General features: G+C 33.4%; 1 non-coding gene across 1 annotated transcript; it reads right to left on the minus strand.

Moving 5' to 3' along the window:
* Positions 1 to 12,028: 12,028 nt before the first annotated feature.
* TRNAL-UAG (transfer RNA leucine (anticodon UAG)) lies at positions 12,029 to 12,108 on the minus strand. The gene has a single exon. It is a non-coding gene; the product is annotated as a tRNA-Leu (tRNA).
* Positions 12,109 to 17,500: the final 5,392 nt, after the last annotated feature.

Below are 17,500 nucleotides of genomic sequence, written 5' to 3' on the forward strand. Positions count from 1 at the left end.
GATAACTGCTGAAAGCATATAAGTAGTAAGCCCACCCCAAGATGAGTGCTCTCTCCTCCGACTTCCCTAGAGCCTCCGGTATCACAGCCGAGACAGCGACGGGTTCTCCACCCATACGGGGATGGAGCGACAGAAGTATGGAAATAGGATAAGGTAGCGGCGAGACGAGCCGTTTAAATAGGTGTCAAGTGGAAGTGCAGTGATGTATGCAGCTGAGGCATCCTAACGAACGAACGATTTGAACCTTGTTCCTACACGGCCTGATCAAATCGATCAGGCACTTGCCATCTATCTTCATTGTTCAACTCTTTGATGAAAAGATGAAAAAACCAAAAAAAAGCTCTGCCCTTCCATCTCTTGGATAGATAGAGAGGGAGGGCAGAGGCCTTTGGTGTCCCTTTCAGTCAAGAATTGGGGCTTCACAATTACTAGCCAATATTTATCTCATGCCTTTCCTCGTTCATGGTTCGATATTCTGGTGTCCTAGGCGTAGAGGAACCACACCAATCCATCCCGAATTTGGTGGTTAAACTCTACTGCGGTGACGATACTGTAGGGGAGGTCCTGCGGCAAAATAGCTCGATGCCAGAATGATAAAAAGCTTAACACCTCTTATTTGACTTTTTCACTATTTTGAAATAAGAAAAAGATCCAAATCTAAAATGCAAAGGTCGTCTTATTCAAAACCTCAATCATCACATCCCCTCTCTCCCACTTCACACCTCGGAACGCACTGTTCTTATAGAGAGAAAGGCGCTTTCCCATCTTCTTAACCTGAAATGAAGGGGTACCCCCGGGAAGAGATCCAGTGGAGACAGCTGGGCCTGTAGCTCAGAGGATTAGAGCACGTGGCTACGAACCACGGTGTCGGGGGTTCGAATCCCTCCTCGCCCACAGCCTTCCAAAGGGGGAAGGGCCTTTACTTTCCCCCTGAGGGTAGGAAAATCATGATCGGGATAGCGGACGTAAAGCTATTGAACTTAGGTATGCTCTTTCCTTTTGTCGAAGTGGAATCGTAGAACAGAATGTGATACGATGAGATAGAATGCAATAGAAATAGAAACAAGGATAGCGAACGGGTTACCTACTCCTAAGGGTCAAAGCAAGCCCTTTAATTCAATTCTTTATTCTTACATTAAAATTCTTACATTAAAGAATGAATAAAATCTCCCCAAGTAGGATTCGAACCTACGACCAGTCAGTTAACAGCCGACCGCTCTACCACTGAGCTACTGAGGAACAAGGGGGGATTCGACCTCCTAGAGTTCAACTCCCGCTCTCAACCCATGAACAATATGAGTCCGAAGCTTCTTTCGTAACTCCCATAATTTCTTCGTAGTGGCTCCGTTCCATGCCTCATTTCATAGGGAAGCCCAAAGTGGCTCTATTTCATTCTATTTCACTTCCTAGCACTTCCTATCATTTAATATCCATCCCTTTGGTCTTATTGACATAAGAGATGTCATTTATAGTCTATCTCTTTCTATATATGGAAAGTCAAGAAATTCTCATCGAAACATCGAGAAATTGTGCATATAGAAAACTCTAAAGAAAGAAAAAAAGGAGACCCATGCCATGATTTTCAAATCTTTTCTATTTAGTAGTCTAAGTTTCTCGATGAGGATAATTAATTCGGTCGTTGTGGTCGGACTCTATTATGGATTTCTGACTACATTCTCCATAGGTCCCTCTTAGATCTTCTTTCTCCAATCTTGGATTAGGGAAGAAGGAGATATTCGCGACTACTGGCGATTTCATTATGGGGCAGCTCATGATCTTCATATCGATCTATTATCCACCTCTGTATCTATTCTTTCTTAGCTAAACAGGTGGAAGATCTATCCAATTTGGTTATATTATATCATGGACTCGAAAAACGGATCTGAATTTGACTGAAATGCACGATCTTCACAGGTATCACTTTTCACGATACCTAAAAGGTGGAATAGCGATTTTCGAACCATTTCCTATAAGAGAATGGTTTCCATTACTTTGAGAAATGGATTCTTATATCAAACTATAGCTATTGCATTAAAGAAGAAAAGAAACTAATAGAAGTCGAAGACGCGGAATGATAGTGAATAGAGAGAAAGATTCTTCTGATTTTCTTGTTTCTATCTACTAGACGCCGTAGAGAATTGAGAATTTTCATGTCTTTCAATTCTCGTACTCGTAATTGGAAAGTTATGGAAGGAGACCCATCATTTTGCAATGAAAACAACATATAAAACTCTGGACAATTTCGAAATCAGGCCAAGCGTCTTAATACATATGCAAAAAAATTCATTATTGGCCCACCATTGATTAGAAGATTTAGCTTGTATGAATCGCTATTGGTTTGATACGAATAATGACAATCGTTTCAGTATGTTAAGGATACAGATGTATCCACAATTCATTTAGAGTTACTTAATAGTCTATTTCTTATACCATATCTCTATCCCGTGAAATTCTCGAGCCAAAAGATGGATGCATATGCTGTGTTTCATTTTGCTAAATGATATCAATTAAATGGTGTATCAATTCCATAAATTGCATATAGCAATAAATAAATCAGCAAAATTCTTTCTAATATTTTAGATAGAAGAAACATTTCTTCTATCTAAAATATTAGAAAGAATGTACCCTTCTATCCAAATCCAATTTGCATCGATAAAATAAATCCAAATTCCAGTAGTAGATGAATAATTGCAAATTTGTGTGTGTACGAGATTAGAATAACTTCAAAATAACTGACATAATTTTGTATTTTTCCTGATCAGAAAAATACATGAAAAAGAAAGGAGGTAGAAAAATTTTTGGATTTATGGTTAAAGAAGAAAAAGAAGAAAACAGGGGTTCTGTTGAATTTCAAGTATTCAGTTTCACCAATAAGATACGGAGACTTGCTTCACATTTGGAATTACACAAAAAAGATTTTTCATCGGAAAGAGGTCTACGAAGACTTTTGGGAAAACGTCGACGTTTGCTGGCTTATTTGGCAAAGAAAAATAGAGTACGTTATAAGAAATTAATCGGTCAGTTGAATATTCGGGAGCAGTAATTTAATCGTTCAAATTTTTTTCTTGTTTTATTATTTTTTTAGTAGTCTTATAGTAGTCTTAGATTTTTCATTTTGATGAGCCTCGCTTTGAGGAATTCATGGAATAATCCATTTTCATGGAATAATGAATTAAGGAAGAAAGGATATGAGTCTACCGCTTACAAGAAAAGATCTCATGATAGTCAATATGGGCCCTCAACACCCATCAATGCATGGTGTTCTTCGACTGATCGTTACTCTCGATGGTGAGGATGTTATTGATTGTGAACCCATATTAGGGTATTTACACAGAGGAATGGAAAAAATCGCGGAAAACCGAACTATTATACAATACTTACCTTATGTAACAAGGTGGGATTATTTAGCTACTATGTTTACAGAAGCAATAACAGTAAATGCACCAGAATTCTTGGAGAATATTCAAATACCACAAAGAGCCAGCTATATTAGGGTAATTATGTTAGAATTAAGCCGGATAGCTTCTCACTTGCTATGGCTTGGACCTTTTATGGCGGATCTCGGCGCACAGACTCCTTTTTTCTATATTTTTAGAGAGAGAGAATTAATATATGATCTATTTGAAGCTGCTACAGGTATGCGAATGATGCACAATTACTTTCGCATCGGAGGAGTAGCCGCCGATCTACCTTATGGATGGATCGATAAATGTTTAGATTTCTGTGATTATTTTTTACGCGGAGTTGTTGAATATCAACAACTTATTACACAGAATCCAATTTTTTTAGAGCGAGTTGAAGGAGTAGGTTTTATTAGCGGAGAAGAAGCAGTAAATTGGGGCTTATCGGGACCGATGTTACGAGCTTCTGGAATACAATGGGATCTTCGTAAAGTAGATCCTTATGAGTCTTACAACCAATTTGATTGGAAAGTCCAATGGCAAAAAGAAGGGGATTCGTTAGCTCGCTATTTAGTACGAATTGGTGAAATGAGGGAATCCATCAAAATAATTCAACAAGCTGTAGAAAAAATTCCTGGAGGACCTTATGAAAATTTAGAAGTCCGACGCTTTAAGAAAGAAAATAATTCTGAATGGAATGATTTTGAGTATAAATTTCTTGGTAAAAAACCTTCGCCCAATTTTGAATTGTCAAGACAAGAGCTTTATGTAAGAGTAGAAGCCCCAAAAGGTGAATTAGGGATTTATCTAGTAGGAGATGATAGCCTTTTCCCCTGGAGATGGAAAATCCGTCCACCCGGGTTTATTAATTTGCAAATTCTTCCTCAGCTAGTTAAAAAAATGAAATTGGCTGATATCATGACGATATTAGGTAGTATAGATATCATTATGGGGGAAGTTGATCGTTGAAATGATAATAGATAGGGTAGAGGTAGAAACTATCAATTCTTTTTCGAAATTGGAATTATTAAAAGAAGTCTATGGACTGATATCGATTCTACCCATTTTGACCCTCCTTTTGGGAATAACAATAGAGGTACTCGTAATTGTGTGGTTAGAAAGAGAAATATCTGCGTCGATACAACAACGTATTGGTCCTGAATATGCTGGCCCCCTGGGCCTGCTTCAAGCTATAGCAGATGGGACTAAGCTACTTTTTAAAGAAGATATTCTGCCATCCCGAGGAGATATTTCTTTATTTAGCATTGGACCCTCTATAGCAGTCATATCAGTTTTATTAAGTTTTTTAGTTATCCCTTTGGGATATCATTTTGTTTTAGCCGATCTTAGTATTGGTGTTTTTTTATGGATTGCCATTTCAAGTATAGCTCCTATTGGTCTTCTTATGGCAGGATATAGCTCAAATAATAAATATTCTTTTTCAGGCGGTCTACGAGCTGCTGCTCAATCCATTAGTTATGAAATACCATTAACTTTTTGTGTGCTAGCAATATCTCTACGTGTGATTCGTTAAAATAGATCTTTTTCCTATAAAATCCATTAACTATTTATATTCCTTTTCTTATTTAGTATTTGGGTTGGTAAGTTAAACTAGATAGCTATATGAGTGAAACAAAACAGCTTATAAATTTGTAGTAAAAAGAAAAAATCTCATTTCCTACGTACAAGAAAAAAGTGGAAGTAAACATAAGCAGTGTAAACTCTTTATCCCAAGGTTGATATTTTTTAATTAGTCATCATATCTTGAAGCGGCCAAGAATAAAGGATTCACGATATGGAATTCCATTACTAGAATACTCCTAGTTATTACTATAACTTAATAATCCATAAGAAGAATCCACCAAAAGTTAGTGAAGGGTTAGGAACACTAAAGTACATAAAGGATTAGTAATGGAAAATCTAAAACATTAGAGATTTTTGCCCATAAAAGGAATCATAATAAGGACTTGCAATTTGTAGAAATTATCAAGTAGTACTTTCTTCGGATTCCGATCCAGAGTATGTTCCCATTCACTTGTTAAGGAAATGGCTATCAAGAACGAATTAACCCTTTATCCATTTTTTCTTTTTAAATACCCCCTCCCTGGGGAAAGAAGAATAGTAAAAAAGATATGGAGTGCACTAGAAAAAATTTTCATTATTTCCTTCCTCTATCCATATTCATGCAGAATTGCTCATGAACTAATACCCAACTCTTTCCATTTATTAATTGAATTCCTATAACAAGTAACAAGTGTTTTATTCCAAGATTAAGTTATTACTGAACAAAGAAAAATTTTCATTATATTATAAAGGATGAGATCAATTCGGAAGCGCTTTTTCTTATTCTAGCAGACGGAATTCCTTTGGTCTAATTTAGGACTTTCAAATCTATTTTATTTTATCTAATTCTATCTACGCCCCCGGGGCTAGGAACAAAACAGTCCTTTCCTTTTTCTGATCATAGAGAAGCCGTATGAAGCTAAGGTTTCATGTACGGTTTTGAAATAGCGGTGGGAACTGTGATGTTATCACCGACTATGATTATCTAACAGTTCAAGTACAGTTGATATAGTTGAAGCACAGTCAAAATACGGTTTTTTTGGATGGAATATTTGGCGTCAGCCTATAGGTTTTCTGGTTTTTTTAATTTCTTCTTTGGCAGAATGTGAAAGATTACCCTTTGATTTACCAGAAGCGGAGGAAGAATTAGTAGCAGGTTACCAAACTGAATATTCCGGTATCAAATATGGTTTATTTTATCTTGTTTCTTACCTAAATTTATTAGTTTCTTCTTTATTTGTAACAGTTCTCTACTTGGGCGGGTGGAATTTATCTATTCCCTATATATCCTTTTTTGATTTTTTCCAAATGAATAAAGCAGTTGGAATTTTGGAAATGACAATGGGTATATTTATTACATTAACTAAAGCTTATTTATTTCTCTTCATTTCTATCACAATAAGATGGACTTTACCGAGGATGAGAATGGATCAGTTATTAAATCTTGGATGGAAATTTCTTTTACCTATTTCCCTGGGCAATCTCTTATTAACAACCTCTTCTCAACTTGTTTCACTATAAATAAGATAATACAATAATAGTAAGAATATTTTCAACACAAAAGCTCTCTCAAACAAGAGAAAGAAACATATCTTTTTCATAGATATTTAGAATGAATATGTTCCCTATGGTAACTGGGTTCATGAGTTATGGTCAACAAACAATACGTGCTACAAGGTACATAGGTCAAAGTTTCATAACTACCTTATCCCACACAAATCGTTTACCTATAACGATTCACTACCCTTATGAAAAATCAATTACACCAGAGCGTTTCCGAGGGCGAATCCACTTTGAATTTGATAAATGTATTGCTTGTGAAGTATGTGTTCGCGTATGTCCGATAGATTTACCCGTTGTGGATTGGAGATTTGAAAAGGATATTAAAAGAAAACAATTGCTTAATTATAGTATTGATTTCGGAGTTTGTATATTTTGTGGCAATTGTGTTGAGTACTGTCCAACAAGCTGTTTATCAATGACTGAAGAATATGAACTTTCTACCTATGATCGTCATGAATTGAATTACAATCAAATTGCTTTAAGTCGGTTACCAATCTCCATAATGGGAGATTACACAATTCAAACAATTAGGAATTCGTCTGAAAGTAAAATAAACAAAGAAAAATCTTCGAATTCAAGAACGATTACTGATTACTAAACTTTGATTTTGTCTTTCTGTTATAAAAATCTAATAATTCTTTATTAAACTTTAAAATTAAACTATAAAGAAAAACGAAAAACTACTGCTTATTGGAAATTATTTCTTATTTTAAATCAGACTAGATTTTCGTGATATAATATAATTTATAACTATAAGTTTATACACAAAAAAATACCCTAATCCTTTTTTCCTTCCTTGAATCCTTTAGTTTTAGTCAGTTCATGAAAAATTTTATACTATTAATTTCTTTTTATCCATAATGGATTTACCTGGACCAATACATGAGATTCTTATGCTATTTGGGGGATTTGTTCTTCTACTAGGGGGTCTAGGAGTAGTATTACTTACCAACCCCATTTATTCTGCCTTTTCGCTGGGATTAGTTCTTGTTTGTATATCCTTATTCTATTTTTTATTAAATTCCTACTTTGTAGCTGTCGCACAACTTCTTATTTATGTGGGAGCCATAAATGTCTTGATCATATTCGCTGTAATGTTCGTAAATGGCTCAGAATGGTCTAAAGATAAGAATTATTGGACTATTGGAGATGGGTTCACTTCACTCGTTTGTATAACTATTGTTTTTTCACTAATGACTACTATCCCAGATACGTCGTGGTATGGAATTCTTTGGACTACAAGATCAAACCAAATAGTAGAACAGGGTCTCATAAATAATGTTCAACAAATTGGAATTCATTTAGCAACCGATTTTTATCTTCCGTTTGAACTCATTTCCATAATTCTTCTAGTTTCTTTAATAGGTGCAATTACTATGGCTCGGCAATAAGAAAACTTAGAAAAAGTACAAATTATAAGAATTGCAAATCTAAAATAAATAACTAAAGAATCACAATTTTGATTTAGTAAAATCCATCTACTGCCAACAAATACCTCCTTTTTTTTTTTTTTTTTTTTCTTTTGTTGTGTAATTGTTCTATTGTAATTAATTGAATCGGTTCAATTCTTGCCCTCATATTGAAATGAATCGAGATTGATAAGGAGTTAGTTAATGATGTTTGAGCATGTACTTTTTTTGAGTGTCTATTTATTTTCGATTGGTATCTATGGATTGATCACAAGCCGAAACATGGTTAGAGCTCTAATATGTCTTGAACTTATACTGAATTCAATTAATCTAAATCTCGTAACATTTTCTGATCTATTTGATAGTCGCCAATTAAAAGGAGATATTTTCGCAATTTTTGTTATAGCCCTTGCAGCTGCTGAAGCCGCTATTGGACTATCCATTCTTTCTTCCATCCATCGTAATAGGAAATCCACTCGTATCAATCAATCTAATTTATTGAATAATTAGACTTTTGAATAATTAGACATAGAATCCTCTAAACAAAGGCGCACATATTAAAATAAATAGAAATCAATACTATTTTCTTAGTATTATTTGAGAATATCCATTTTTTTTAGTAGATTATTGCATAGTATTCTTTTTCACTTAAATGAATTTTTGTATTTGTAATTCATTGATATTGCAATTTGAATATTGCAATAATTTATATTGAAAAGACGATAGCCAATTTATTGGCTAATTCGAATTCGTCTGTACAATTCGTAAAATTCTTTCTTATTTCTTATTTATTGTTGAAATCCAAAATTAAAGTCTCTTGGCTCTCTTCACGCTTTCTCACAAACAGATTAAAAAATAGATTTTTTTTTTTGAAGTTTGGATAAACCATTGCTTCGTCTGGTGTCTACAATACATATGACTCATTATAGTACTAATTTCATTTTTACCAGATCGAAAAATTTTATGTTGAAAAGAAAAATTTATAGATCCAATGTCACATTCCGTAAAAATTTACGATACATGTATAGGATGCACTCAATGTGTACGAGCTTGTCCAACAGATGTATTAGAAATGATACCCTGGGATGGATGTAAAGCCAAGCAAATTGCTTCCGCGCCGAGAACCGAAGATTGTGTGGGTTGTAAGAGATGTGAATCTGCCTGCCCGACAGATTTTTTAAGTGTCCGCGTTTATTTAGGGCCTGAAACAACACGTAGCATGGCTCTATCTTATTGATACGTTACAAAAAACTTCACTCGAATCGTCTGATTCCTCTTTACCGAAGAAGCCTGTGCTCGAAATAATCGAGCACGGGCTTTTCTGGTCAAAACGTATCTTGTCTTTATCACTTTATCATGAGTTATTTTCCTTGGTTAACAATACTTGTTGTTTTGCCGATATTTGCAGGTTCATTAATTTTCTTTTTACCTCATAAGGGAAACAAAGTCGTTAGGTGGTATACTATATCTATTTGTTTATTAGAATTCCTTCTAATGACTTATGCGTTCTGTTATCATTTCCAACTGGAGGATCCCTTAATCCAATTAAAGGAGGATTATAAATGGATAGATGTCTTCGATTTCCACTGGAGATTGGGAATCGATGGACTTTCATTAGGATCTATTTTATTGACAGGATTTATCACTACTTTAGCTACTTTAGCAGCTTGGCCAATTACACGGAATTCGCGATTATTCTATTTCCTGATGCTCGCAATGTATAGTGGTCAAATAGGATTATTTTCTTCGCGAGACCTTTTACTTTTTTTTATCATGTGGGAGTTAGAATTAATTCCTGTTTACTTACTTTTATCCATGTGGGGGGGGAAGAGGCGTCTATATTCAGCTACAAAGTTTATTTTGTATACTGCAGGCGGTTCCATTTTTTTCTTAATCGGAGTTCTGGGTATGGGCTTATATGGTTCCAACGAACCAGGATTAGATTTGGAAAGATTAATTAATCAATCATACCCTGCAACCTTGGAAATACTTTTATATTTTGGCTTCCTTATTGCTTATGCTGTCAAATTGCCGATTATACCCCTACATACGTGGTTACCAGATACCCATGGGGAAGCACATTATAGTACATGTATGCTTTTAGCGGGAATATTATTAAAGATGGGAGCATATGGATTGATTCGGATCAACATGGAATTGTTACCTCATGCTCATTATCTATTTTCGCCCTGGTTAGTAATAATAGGAGCGATCCAAATAATCTATGCAGCTTCAACTTCTCTTGGTCAACGAAATTTCAAAAAAAGAATAGCTTATTCCTCTGTATCTCACATGGGTTTCATAATTATAGGAATTGGTTCCATAACCAACATTGGACTCAATGGAGCTATTTTACAAATATTATCCCATGGATTTATTGGTGCTACACTTTTTTTCTTGGCAGGAACCGCTTCTGATAGAATGCGTCTTGTTTATCTCGAAGAACTGGGGGGAATATCTATCCCAATGCCTAAAATTTTTACCATGTTTAGTAGCTTTTCAATGGCTTCTCTTGCCTTACCAGGAATGAGTGGTTTTGTCGCAGAATTAGTAGTATTTTTTGGACTAATTACTAGTCCAAAATTTCTGTTAATGCCAAAAACACTAATTACTTTTGTAATGGCAATTGGAATGATATTAACTCCTATTTATTTATTATCTATGTTACGCCAGATGTTCTATGGATACAAGCTATTTAATGTTCCAAACGCAAATTTTGTGGATTCTGGACCACGAGAACTCTTTATTTTAATCTGTATCTTTTTACCAGTAATAGGAATTGGTATTTATCCAGATTTTGTTCTCTCCCTATCCGTTGACAGGGTAGAGGCTCTCTTATCCAATTATTATCCTAAATAGGTTTGCTTTTTTTTACTCGTCTGCTCTATTAATGCAGAAATAAGTAAAAAAGTATATAATGCAGAAATAAGTAAAAAAGTATAATTAGATCTATCTCGAATTTTTGAGAACCCTTTGATAAGGCGTTCAAGGGGTTCTCAAATAAAACATAAAAGTAAAAACCTTCATTTCATGAAGGTTTTATTTTATGTAATCATTTAGGTGTTAATGTAAACGAACCATAACTATGTAAGCCTATTCCTAATAGATTTATACCAAAATAACAAATCCAAATTATAAGAAATCCTATCAAAGCTATAAGTGCAGAATTCGTACCCTTCCAATTTGGATTTGTTCTACTATGTAAATAAATTGCGAATATGGTCCAAGTAATAAATGCCCAAGTTTCCTTAGGATCCCAATTCCAATAGGATCCCCAGGCCTCATTAGCCCATACTGCTCCACAAAGAATACCTACGGTTAAAAGGGTAAATCCTAGGCTAATGACACGATAACTCCAAGAATCCAAACGCTCCGTTAATTGATATTTGTAATAATTTGGAAATGAAGGGACAGAGGTTCTTTTTAAAGCACTTCTTTTTGCATAAAAATATTTAATATCACTAAAGAAAAATGTTTTATTTAAAACATTTTTTTTCTTTTTAGAAAAGAAATGGAAATTATTTCGAAATCTAATGATTAGAATAGCGGCAGATAATAAGGATCCGCACAAAAGAGTTGCATAGCTTAATAACATCATACTGACATGCATCATTAACCACTGAGATTGTAGAGCAGGTACTAGTATCGTGGATTGATGCATTTCAGTTAAAAGACCCGATGTGGCAAAGCCTTGCGTTAAAATAGTACTTGGCGTAGTTATTGTGCTTAAATCATTTTTAGAGTTCTGTATTTTAGGAATGGTATGAAGAATATACAGGGCCCATGAAAGGAAGATCAATGACTCATATAAATTACTTAATGGAAAATGTCCCGAGGAAGCCCAACGAGAAACTAAGAATCCTGTTATAGAGAAAAAAGTAACTATCATTCCTTTTTCTGACGAATCGCGTAATCCTCCAAGTTCACGAACTAATAAGGTTATAAAATGAATCGTAATCACAATTGAAATCGTTGAGAAAGAGATATGAGTTAGTATATGTTCTAAAGTTGCAAATAGCATAAGGGGAAGGTCCCATTACAAAATTGTAAATTTCGAATTGATTTCTAATCTATTGTATTCTTTTTCAAGAATGCCGCCACTCGGATTCGAACCGAGATGCTTGAGCACTGCTTCCTAAGAGCAGCGTGTCTACCAATTTCACCATGGCGGCTAACTTCAAATAATAGGTAACTTAAAAGAATAATAGCTATTATCTTGGGAATCGTCGATATTGGGAAAGTCCATAAAATTTAGGAACATTAGAGTTTTCATTAAAATAGACTTCGTTTGGTAGTATCGTTTCCATTTTTTTTTTTTACAATAAACTCTTGCTTTGCCCAATAGAAACACAAACACTGCTTGAAAGAGTTGGAACTTCTTTTTTCTAACTTGCAATTATAGAACTAATTTTTTCTAATTAATTTCCCCTTTACATTTTGAAAATTCTTTCAATACAATGAAAAAAATCCAAAAGGGTTTCTATTTAATGATGAAATTAAAATAAAATGGATAAATAGAAAAGGCTTTTTGGATTTTTTAAAAATTTCTAGAATGAAAGTCTTTATGCTCTTATTAATAAGATTTACTAACCTTATGATTTTGGAGAAGATAGGTGGAAGTTGTAAGTCCTATTGTAAGAATACTCCACTTTTCATAATTTTCCTAATAGAATATGAGGATTCTATTAGGAAAATTATGAAAAGTTCATTGATAGGAAAAGAATACTTAGCACACAGTATACCAAACAAAACTTTTTTTTTCTTGTATATATAAGATAAGAGGGGTTTTTTGTTCTAAGAATATTGTACCGAGTAATTCGACACATAAAAGTACATTCAAAGAAGAATCCAAATTATTAAATAATTGGAATTCTTTTTTGATAAGTCAATTCATATTATTCCAAAATCTTATTATTTGTTTGTTGCCCAGAAAAACCCTTTGGTTTTGGATGCTCATTACCGCTCGAAAATGATCTTGATTTTACTAAAGAATAAGATTGTACTATGGAAAAATAAGTCTTTTTCTTCCAAATATTTTTACGAATACGCTTTTTTGACATTGAAGTACGTTTTTTTGGAACTGCCATTCAAAAAGGAAATTACTTTTTTCTAGTTGTATGTGAAAGACATCTATTGCTGCAAATCAATCCTTCTTTCTTCTTTTTATTAGTATTTATACTTAGATACTGAAAGATACTTAAATTTTGAATTATTTTTTACTTCATTTTGTCTAATGCGGATAAGACAACAAGAATTTTTTAACATTTTTTCTTTATATATTTTATACTTTTTTTTTAATAATATAGAATATATAGAAGGGTTTCTCATTTAAATCTATTTATATCTATTTATATATCAAGTATACTCCATATATAGATATATGGTATGGAAGCCTATCCCCCATATAAGATAAGACGGGGGGATAAAAAGAAGGGAAAATGAAAATAGTTAATTAAGTTCAGAATGGTATTCCATAAAGGAAAGGAATTCCAATCAAAACAAAAAATACTGAGTCTCTTAAACAAGACATTCTAAAACTTAGGTAATTTATAGTCATTAGAATTTTAGTTCTATATGAAGTAAGGACTATTCGATAATTTCTTATAAACATAGGTTTTCATTGGAATTCACTCAATCAGTTAATTATGGAACAAGAGAGCTGTTTCATCTTTGTTTTAAAGAAATATAAAAATGAATTATGAATAGAAAGTAAAATGATTCCACTTTTTTTTTTTTATTTTTATAAATATCTTTATTTAGTTAATAAAATAACTTCGTTACCTAGTTATTTTATTAACTTTTTTAATTTAACCAACTAAACCCATTCTTAATTTTTAATTATTTCAATGAGATAAATTTTGGAAAAATTAAGAATTTCAGTATTTTTTCTTATTCTTTTTATTTATTCTTTCAGAAAGAGATAAGAATTGGTTTGGTGAATCGGAAACAATTTTATAGAAAAATTGAAGTAAAAATTGAAGTAAAAATTGCAATTTCTTTTCTTATGGAACATACATATCAATATGCATGGGTAATCCCTCTTCTCCCACTTCCAGTTATTATGTCAATGGGATTTGGCCTTATTCTTATTCCGACAGCAACAAAAAATCTTCGTCGCATATGGGCTTTTCCTAGTGTTTTACTCTTAAGTATAGCTATGGTATTCTCAGTTCAACTGTCTATTCAACAAATAAATGGAAGTTCGATCTATCAATATCTATGGTCTTGGACCGTCAATAATGATTTTTCTTTAGAATTTGGATACTTGATTGACCCACTTACTTCTATTATGTTAATACTAATTACTACTGTAGGAATCCTGGTTCTTATTTATAGTGATGGTTATATGTCTCACGATGAAGGATATTTGAGATTTTTTGTTTATATAAGTTTTTTCAATACTTCCATGTTGGGATTGGTTACTAGCTCCAATTTGATACAAATTTATTTTTTTTGGGAACTCGTGGGAATGTGTTCTTATTTATTGATAGGCTTTTGGTTTACACGACCAATCGCAGCGAGTGCTTGTCAAAAAGCTTTTGTAACTAATCGTGTAGGGGATTTTGGTCTATTATTAGGAATTTTAGGTTTTTTTTGGATAACAGGTAGTTTAGAGTTTAGGGATTTGTTCAAAATAGCTAATAACTGGATTCCTAATAATGGAATTAACTCTTTACTTACTACTTTGTGTGCTTTTTTATTATTCCTTGGTGCAGTTGCGAAATCCGCACAATTCCCTCTTCACGTATGGTTACCCGATGCTATGGAAGGGCCCACTCCTATTTCGGCTCTTATACACGCAGCAACTATGGTTGCTGCGGGAATTTTTCTTCTAGCTCGACTTCTTCCTCTTTTCATATCTTTACCTTTGATAATGAGTTTTATTTCTTTAGTAGGTACAATAACACTATTCTTAGGAGCTACTTTAGCTCTTGCTCAGAGAGATATTAAAAGAAGCTTAGCCTATTCTACAATGTCTCAATTGGGTTATATGATGTTAGCTCTAGGTATAGGTTCTTATCAAGCTGCTTTATTCCATTTGATCACTCATGCTTATTCAAAAGCTTTATTGTTCTTGGGATCCGGATCCGTTATTCATTCAATGGAACCTCTTGTTGGATATTCACCAGATAAAAGTCAAAATATGGTTCTTATGGGCGGTTTAAGAAAATACATTCCAATCACAAGAACTACTTTTTTATGGGGTACACTTTCTCTTTGTGGTATTCCACCTCTTGCTTGCTTCTGGTCCAAAGATGAAATCCTTAGTAATAGTTGGTTGTATTCGCCCTTTTTTGGAATAATAGCCTCCTTTACTGCAGGATTAACTGCCTTTTATATGTTTCGGATATATTTACTTACATTTGATGGGTATTTGCGTGTTCATTTTCAAAATTACAGTAGCACTAAAGAGAGTTCCTTGTATTCAATATCCTTATGGGGAAAAAGGATACCCAAAGGAGTGAATAGGGATTTCGTTTTATCAACAACGAAGAGTGGAGTTTCTTTTTTTTCACAAAATATACCAAAAATTCAAGGTAATACAAGAAATAGGATAGGATCCTTTACTACGTCTTTTGGGGCTAAAAAAACTTTTGCCTATCCGCATGAAACGGGAAATACTATGTTATTTCCTCTTCTTATATTACTACTTTTCACTTTGTTCATTGGATTCATAGGAATCTCTTTTGATAATGGAGGAATTGGTAATGGAAAGCAGAGTTAACCATATTATCAAAGTGGTTAACTCCCTCAATAAACTTTACCCAGGAAAGTTCTAATTCTTTTGTAAATTCATATGAATTTATTACTAATGCAATTTCTTCTGTAAGTCTAGCTATCTTTGGTTTATTCATAGCATATATCTTCTATGGATCCGCTTATTCTTTTTTTCAGAATTTGGATTTAATAAACTCTTTTTACAAAGGAAATCCTAAAAAAGAATTTTTAGATCAAGTAAAAAAAAATATATACAGTTGGTCATATAATCGTGGTTATATAGATATTTTCTATACTAGGGTCTTTACCCTCGGTATAAGAGGGTTAACCGAACTCACGGAGTTTTTTGATAAGGGTGTTATTGATGGAATTACCAATGGAGTGGGTCTTGCTAGTTTTTGTATAGGAGAGGAAATTAAATATGTAGGGGGAGGTCGAATCTCGTCTTATTTATTCTTTTTTTTATGTTATGTATCTGTGTTTTTATTCTTTTTTCTTTCTTAAGTTAAGGAATTTACAACAAGTCTCTTGCAAAAATAACTATCCTATCCCCTTTCTACAATCTCTCTATATCCTTGTTACATAAGGTAAGTATTGTATAATAGTTCGGTTTTCCGCGATTTTTTCCATTCCTCTGTGTAAATACCCTAATATGGGTTCACAATCAATAACATCCTCACCATCGAGAGTAACGATCAGTCGAAGAACACCATGCATTGATGGGTGTTGAGGGCCCATATTGACTATCATGAGATCTTTTCTTGTAAGCGGTAGACTCATATCCTTTCTTCCTTAATTCATTATTCCATGAAAATGGATTATTCCATGAATTCCTCAAAGCGAGGCTCATCAAAATGAAAAATCTAAGACTACTATAAGACTACTAAAAAAATAATAAAACAAGAAAAAAATTTGAACGATTAAATTACTGCTCCCGAATATTCAACTGACCGATTAATTTCTTATAACGTACTCTATTTTTCTTTGCCAAATAAGCCAGCAAACGTCGACGTTTTCCCAAAAGTCTTCGTAGACCTCTTTCCGATGAAAAATCTTTTTTGTGTAATTCCAAATGTGAAGCAAGTCTCCGTATCTTATTGGTGAAACTGAATACTTGAAATTCAACAGAACCCCTGTTTTCTTCTTTTTCTTCTTTAACCATAAATCCAAAAATTTTTCTACCTCCTTTCTTTTTCATGTATTTTTCTGATCAGGAAAAATACAAAATTATGTCAGTTATTTTGAAGTTATTCTAATCTCGTACACACACAAATTTGCAATTATTCATCTACTACTGGAATTTGGATTTATTTTATCGATGCAAATTGGATTTGGATAGAAGGGTACATTCTTTCTAATATTTTAGATAGAAGAAATGTTTCTTCTATCTAAAATATTAGAAAGAATTTTGCTGATTTATTTATTGCTATATGCAATTTATGGAATTGATACACCATTTAATTGATATCATTTAGCAAAATGAAACACAGCATATGCATCCATCTTTTGGCTCGAGAATTTCACGGGATAGAGATATGGTATAAGAAATAGACTATTAAGTAACTCTAAATGAATTGTGGATACATCTGTATCCTTAACATACTGAAACGATTGTCATTATTCGTATCAAACCAATAGCGATTCATACAAGCTAAATCTTCTAATCAATGGTGGGCCAATAATGAATTTTTTTGCATATGTATTAAGACGCTTGGCCTGATTTCGAAATTGTCCAGAGTTTTATATGTTGTTTTCATTGCAAAATGATGGGTCTCCTTCCATAACTTTCCAATTACGAGTACGAGAATTGAAAGACATGAAAATTCTCAATTCTCTACGGCGTCT

Source organism: Triticum urartu, unplaced genomic scaffold (assembly GCF_056163025.1).
Source record: "Triticum urartu cultivar PI428250 unplaced genomic scaffold, HENAU_Tu73 scaffold1691, whole genome shotgun sequence".
NCBI classification, from domain to species: domain Eukaryota; kingdom Viridiplantae; phylum Streptophyta; class Magnoliopsida; order Poales; family Poaceae; genus Triticum; species Triticum urartu.